The sequence below is a fragment of the Petaurus breviceps genome, unplaced genomic scaffold (assembly GCF_028583685.1).
Source record: "Petaurus breviceps papuanus isolate PSGF00001 unplaced genomic scaffold, PetGlider_PUasm1.0 220, whole genome shotgun sequence".
Classification (NCBI taxonomy): domain Eukaryota; kingdom Metazoa; phylum Chordata; class Mammalia; order Diprotodontia; family Petauridae; genus Petaurus; species Petaurus breviceps.
This window is the reverse complement of record NW_027185876.1, coordinates 13605286-13612208: the sequence shown is the minus strand read 5'-3', so window position 1 is coordinate 13612208 and position 6923 is coordinate 13605286. Positions and strand designations below refer to the sequence as shown.

Genomic DNA, 6923 nt, shown 5'->3' with positions numbered 1-6923 from the left:
AACCTCCCTGACTACCTTCAGGTTCCAACTAAAATGCTACCTTTTACAGGAAGCCTTTTCGAATCTTCCTCAGTACTGGTACCTTCCCTTTGTTGATTATCCCAAATTTATCCTGTATATAACTGTTTTGAATAGTTGTTTATATCTCCCCTACCCCCCCCCACCCCATTACACTGTGAACTCCCCAAGAGTAGGGACTGTTTATTTTTCCTTTCTTTGTATCTCTACTGCTTAGCCTGCCATATGGGCACTTAATAAATACTTTTTGATTTATTAACTTTTATTGACTTTAAGATCAGCCTTATTCAACTCAACAAAAAGTTGCATTCAAAATCCATAATAGAAAATCTTTTTTCATGAAGGGGAATCATGTGAAATAAGGCTGGAAAGATTATTTGGAGATATCACATAAGGTTTGAAATGCCAAAATGTGAACCCTCTATGTGTTGACTCCCTCTAATCCACACTGTCACTAGAAAGTTGAATTCTCCAAGGGTCTACCACTACCTTAGATTCTAGTAGTAAACTTGTAGGTAGCTAGACTCCTAACTGATTCCCTACTGATATGATTCCAATTACTAGTAGTCTCAAGTCTTAGACAAGACATTTACAAAAAATGGCTTAATAAGAGCAATAGTTATAAAACATTTCTTACAGAACCCTGAGGTTCCTTCTTTCTCCTGAGGACCTTATGAAGTTCACTGGGAGGGCACGGCTGAGTGGTTGAGTCCATTGGCTGATGCTGGAATGAGGCAGGAAGGTCACCTATTGGTGGACTTTTGCGCTAGTCACTGGACAATGAATGGCTGATAGCTTTTACCAATAAGATTACTCAATCACAGGGCTGCTGCTGCTAATCCAGCATGAAGAGATTCCTGGGTTTACCAAGGGGCATGGTATTTTAGCTGGTCCCAAACAAAAGACTTCCTGGATTTGCCATTGACCAGGCTGCTACAATCTCTTCTGCCTCAAGCCTCTAGCCATTAGTTGAACTGGTTAATATTTTTCTCTTTTTAGCTGGAGGGCTACTCTACTTTTTGGTCCAGGGCAGTGACAGTGACCATTAATTTAAGAGAGACAGAATCGACTTCTTTTTGAGGCCCTCAGAGTCTTGGTTCTGAGATTTATCAATTCTAAGCAGCAGATGAGAGCGTCTAGTTTCTCCTATCTTTTAACTTTATTCTTTAACTCCTCTGATAAGGATCTCACCAAGTTCCTGTTGGCATCTTAAGAAGAGCGGTCTGGGACAAAGGTATCAGAGTCGTCTTTGCCTTGGAGCAAATTCATGGTCCTTGAAAGTCTTTTCATACACAATTTTCAGTCTTCAGTGTCTGTCCAGGGTATGAAATAAATCCGTTACTTCTAAAGAGTTCCTTTACATTTCATTGTTTGTGTTTTAACTCTTTCCAGTTATATCTTTGCCTGGGGTCTAAACAGAGGACTCATCCCCCTATCCATCCCTCCATCCATCCACACACACACACACACACACACACACACACATATGTATATATGTGTGTGTATATGTATACACAATATATGTATATACACAGACATGCATACATATACACACATACACATGCATATACATATGAATATATATAATATATAACTTTACGACAAAATGGAATAAACGAAGACTTTAAAAGTTAGACAAACGAGAACTGGGAAATTTATTTTGGTTAGAGCTATAAGAATTGGAATGGGAGAAATAAATTTAGAGAGACCAGCAAAAACAAGACAAAACAACGATTACAGTAGTCCTGGTAAGAGGTAATGAGGGCCTGAATTACCAGGATCTCAAAGGAAATAGGGGAAAATAGCACAAAAATAATTCAGAGTAAAATTCAGTAAAAAAAAAAATCAATAACATCTGGTAACTAATTGAATGTAAAAGAGGAAGGAGAGGAAAAAGGCACATATGATAGAGAGACGTAAAGTCTGGACGGCTAGGAGTATACTAGCAGCCAGCACATTTTGACAGGAGCCTTAGACCTCTAGATGAAGAACTTGCTCCTGAGACCGAGCAAACTCGGATATCTTAGACCAGGGGTGGGGAACCTGCGGCCTTGAGGCCACATGTGGCCCTCTGGGATTTGTTCTGTAAAACCTGTACTCGGTCCAAGGGACGCACTCGAGGACCTAGAGGGCCACCTCGAAATGTCAAGTTCCCCACCCCTGTCTTAGCTCAAAGCCCAGGATCGCGCCCGAGCCAGCCCGTGACTCCTGTGGGTTGGGTGGAACGGCTCTTGCGTCCCACAGACCCTGCCCCAATCATCCAGGGCCCTCTCTTCGTGAAGTTCTTTTGCACCCACTTTCTGGTCTGGTTGTTTCCAAGCGTGTTTGCATGTGAATGGCACTGATAGTTTGGAGGTATAGACTGCGCGTCATTTGCAGGTAAGAGTAAGTGGGATCGGAGATTAGTCAGTGGGGCGAATTCCTCTGAGCCAGGGGCTGGACTGCTCTGAGACTGGCACCTGGGGGAAAGTGTGAGTCGGACCCACCAGAGCTACGATTGTTCAACGAGATTAGACGTAGAGGGGCAAGGGTATCTATGAATGCATGGGTGGTTCAGTGGTAGAATTCTCGCCTGCCACGCGGGAGGCCCGGGTTCGATTCCCGGCCCATGCAAGATGGCATTTTAAAAGCGCAGCTCTCCTCCAACCTCTCCTCTGGGTGGTAGTATCGTATCTCGTCATCCTCACCTTGGCTCCCCAATATTTGTTACCCAGTGCCCACTAAAGAAAACCCAAGTTGGTTTTAGGTCTTACGCTCCTCTGGTTCTCACCAGAAAGCCATAACTGGTACAAAAATCACCCCCTCCCCACACACACTACCAGGCGCCAAATACCAAGTTCTTTGGCCAAAGTTGAATGTCGCCCTGGCCTCCAGCCCTTACGCTTCCGAACCATTAAAGGTCGGAAACTAGACAATGCAAGTGAGCCAGGATGATGGAACGGATGTGCGGCACTCCACTCTGGATTCTTTTTGGCCTTCGAAAACTTGGTAGCGTAACCGAGGAACACTGTGGGAATTGTGCAGTGTGCACGCACAGTATGCAGAGTGAAGTTACTTCTCTTTTGTAGCCGCCCTCTTTAGAGTCCAGTACAGCAAAAATTGTTTCCCTGACCGGGAATCGAACCCGGGCCGTGGCGGTGAAAGCGCCGAATCCTAACCACTAGACCACCAGGGAACTGATGGTTAATGTGCTTCCTTCTTCATACAGCACGAAATGCGACTTCTGCCACCTTCAGATGCTGTATTCAGCCTCTGTAGATCTATCGAACTTATGTCTGACCCACTCTTGAATCACTTACCCACGGCAATACCAATCGAAGGCCTTCTATCCTGCTGCCCCTCTCACACGCTAGCTCATTCCCTTAAATGTTAGCACCGGTTTGCCGCATCTCCTGAACAAAGAATTGTTACCCCAAAAGAATTCAAAACCCAAATCTCTACCCATCCCGCCATTTTCCCCGGTCCGAATCTCTCCTCATTCTACACTTACTCTACGTGCCCGCCTTTTCATCTTTTATTCATAAAGTCGCCTTAATTGCCCCTTTGTTCCTGTGCCATGTCCTTCCCCTCTTCAGAGCCTCTGAGAATACCTGTGCCTTTGCAAAGACTTTTTCTTGGGTTTAATAACTATCTGTTTGTATCTGCTCTGACTTCTTGTTTCTATCTCTTCTATTTTCACCTGAGTGGAGCACGAGATAGAGTGCCAGGCCTGGAAAGACTCGTTTTCCTGAGTTCAAATCTGATCTCAGATACTTAACTGTGTGACCTTGTGGGCAAGCCACTTAACCCTGTTTGCCACAGTTTCCTCACCTGAAAAATGAGCTCCAGAAGGAAATGGCAAACCACTTCAGTCAAGACAATCCCAAATGGTGTCACAAAAAGGCAGACGACTGAAAAATGACTGAATAACAGTCCGAAAAGAGCTTGATTGGCCATGAACCCTAGAAGAAGAGGGAAGCTTTTGTATATTCAGATAGCAGTCTTGCTTTCCTTCCTGGACATGCACAACGGGCCACCTCTAGGTCCTTCAAGTTCTGCCTTATCCTGGAGAATGTGCAACCACTACAGACCCAAACTTTATTGGGAGGGGAAGTGAAGAGAAGGAAAGTAAGCAGAGACGAGTGTCCTGTCCCACTGTACCAATTCCTAAGACCGGGGTTCACTCTTCCTTCATTTATTATCCCTCCGTGTGTGACTCTAAGATTTACTTATATAGCTCTAACCTTTCTTCCGACCTCCAGTCTCTCATCTCCAACTTCTTATTAGACATCCTCGAAGTAGAAGCCCTGTAGACATTTTAAACTCACCATGTCTAAAACTGATCTCCGTTCTTTCCTCTCAATCCTATCCTTTCCCTCCTTGTAGAGGGTACTATCAATATCCTAGGAACCCAGGCTGGTGATTGGCCGTCTTAGATTCTTCACTCTTACTTCAATTCTCCTCCCTCTCCCAAAGCCAACAAATTGTCCTGTTATTTCTGTCTAACATTTCACCCTTTTCTTAGTAACTCAGCAACCCACCCTAGTGCAGGACCTCGTCACCTCAAACATCGGAGCCCGTGTGTAAATCATATTGAAAGAGATGGACAGGAATGCCAGAGAACCCGCGGGTCTGGCTTCGGCTGGATCTCCACCTTCAGAAGGAAAGGTAGGAAAGTCCCTTGGATGAGATCCAGATCCTCTGGAGTGCGTGAGGATAAACTCTATCCCATTGTCCGTCTCCTCCAGGATAAAAGCTCCTCGGAAGTGTAGGCAGGGGCTCTTTCCTGTTCGTCTGCCAAAGATGCCCTCTATGCCCGTACCTTGCACACGTATTAGGCACTCAGTTGTTCAATTGAAATGGAGTCTTCAGCACGAGATCCAGCATCCAACGAGATAACCGGAAAGATACAGAGGACGAGAGAGGACAGAGATGAAGAGCCACTCTCACAATCAGGCGGGGAAATAAGTTCAGAGGTGAGATATCAAGAAAGGAACATAGCAGAGAACCGTCAAGTGGCTCGGTGCAGTGGGGTAAGCAGTAGGGCAACAGAATAGAGCACGGAAAAAGTGGAAAAGCGACTGCGTTGGCCGGGAATCGAACCCGGGTCAACTGCTTGGAAGGCAGCTATGCTCACCACTATACCACCAACGCCTACATAAGGATATACTGCCTCTGCCAGGTCCTAGAGCCTTGGCTGTTTCCCCCCCAGATCTTCCAACTGGGGTACACACAAGAGCCCTGCTCGCAGGGTGTGTGTTGGGTTGCCTCATCGCTTGTCTACCTCATGTTCTGCCCAGGCTTCCATGGTCCTGCCCACACCATCGGCCGTCCTCCAATTGACTGACATAGAGTTCCTTTGTGCCCACTTCGTGATCGAGTAGTTTCGGAGCATATTTGCGTGTGAGTGGTACTGTGTGTTCTGGGGATGTTTGTTGCGTGCCACCTGCAGGCAAAAGCGAGTGCATTCAGACTGGACAATGGGGTGATCTCCTTGGAACCCTGTGGCTGGGGAGCCCTGGCCTGATACTAGCGCCTGGCACGCCGGACCTTTGCAGCTTCCAACCCCTTGGTAGCTCAAGTAGACTCGCCGAAAGCGACCCACAGGCTTCCTCTGCGAAGGTCGGGCACAGAACCCTAGCTCTTGTCCCGGGTTCCTTTTTGGTCTTAGGCGAGGGATTGGGGAGGAGGGAGACGCAACTGTCGTGTCTATTACGAGTAAGAGATAGAGTTGCCCTTGGGCGCCTAGGGTCGTAGAAGGGCCGGGGCAGGGTGTCTATGGGAAGCCAGAGCGACAGGGGACCACCTCCTGAAAGCTTGTGTTGAGCATGGATTCCAGGGAAGTGATACGTTTGGCAATGTGGCTAGTGCCACGAAAGCATCTTTTGCTTTTGGAGAGACTTTGCCGCCGGGACCTGGGTCGTGGGCAGAGAAAGGAAACAGAATAATGAATGCAAAAATACACACATACTCCCCACTTGGGAACGGAACTGGGCCTCCAGCGCGACGGCTGGAATGCTGACCACTATACTAAGGAAAAAAATGCCTGTTAATTAGCGACTGTTTATATCCCCTGACCTGGACACACATTCCCTCTTTCCTGCTAATCTCTGGTTTGGGGCTTCCTAGGCCTCTCAGCTTCTGAGCTTTACAAATCAGAAAGGACCCTTCTTCCTTTCCTACTTCTACCCACCTCAAAAACCTTTCCGCAAGCCACCTCTCCAGCCTTCCCGTTTTTCGTCCCTTGTCCTCCAAGACGTCCATGTCCTTTCAGAATTGAAGAGACAGCTCTCCAAAGGAAGAAATTCTTCACCTTAGGTGTGTATGTCAATGTGTGCATGTATACGTGTGTCTGTGTTAGATGCCTCTTCTAAGGATAATATCTTTGAATGTGCAAAATGAAATCCAAAAATATTAGCAAAGAAATAAATGTTAATGAAACAGAGACATCAACATGTCTTCTTAAAAAATTAAGCAAAGTCAGGTATTCTAAAGTAAAAACCCTGTCCTTTCTTGATACCTTCTAGGGAATTGGCAGTTACCGTTCCCTGGAGAAGTCCTGTTTCCCGAATTGGATTGGATGCTGCGTGACAGCAGGTCTCCAGTTCTTTCATTCTCTGAATGTTCCCCATCTTTCATCCCTAGCACCAGTGTGAACCATTGCTTGGCTCCCATCAGGTGCCGATGACCGGCTTGTTTTTAAAGAGGGAGGCGCTATAAAGAATGACTTCAAGGCTGAGCTGTGTGTGTTCCCGAAAGAGAAAGAGGAAGTGGTGGGGTCGGGTAGGAAGCTGAGGAAGGTTAGGGCAGTGGCTTTACGGGGAGTGGGAGGCGCGATAGGGGTCGTGCCAGGTGAAGGCTGTTTGCCTTTGGGTCCCACGGGAGAATGTTTGTGTTGGCCTGGAGAGGCCGGCAGGAAGGCGCGA

At 46.7% G+C, this 6923-nt stretch overlaps 3 non-coding genes across 3 annotated transcripts; 1 reads left to right on the top strand and 2 right to left on the bottom strand.

The window, feature by feature from the left end:
- The first annotated feature begins 2560 nt into the window (after positions 1–2560).
- On the top strand, positions 2561–2631 carry TRNAG-GCC (transfer RNA glycine (anticodon GCC)). The gene has a single exon. It is a non-coding gene; the product is annotated as a tRNA-Gly (tRNA).
- A 490-nt stretch (positions 2632–3121) lies between these two features.
- On the bottom strand, positions 3122–3193 carry TRNAE-UUC (transfer RNA glutamic acid (anticodon UUC)). Its single transcript has one exon. It is a non-coding gene; the product is annotated as a tRNA-Glu (tRNA).
- Positions 3194–5079: 1886 nt separating this feature from the next.
- On the bottom strand, positions 5080–5151 carry TRNAG-UCC (transfer RNA glycine (anticodon UCC)). Its single transcript has one exon. It is a non-coding gene; the product is annotated as a tRNA-Gly (tRNA).
- Positions 5152–6923: the final 1772 nt, after the last annotated feature.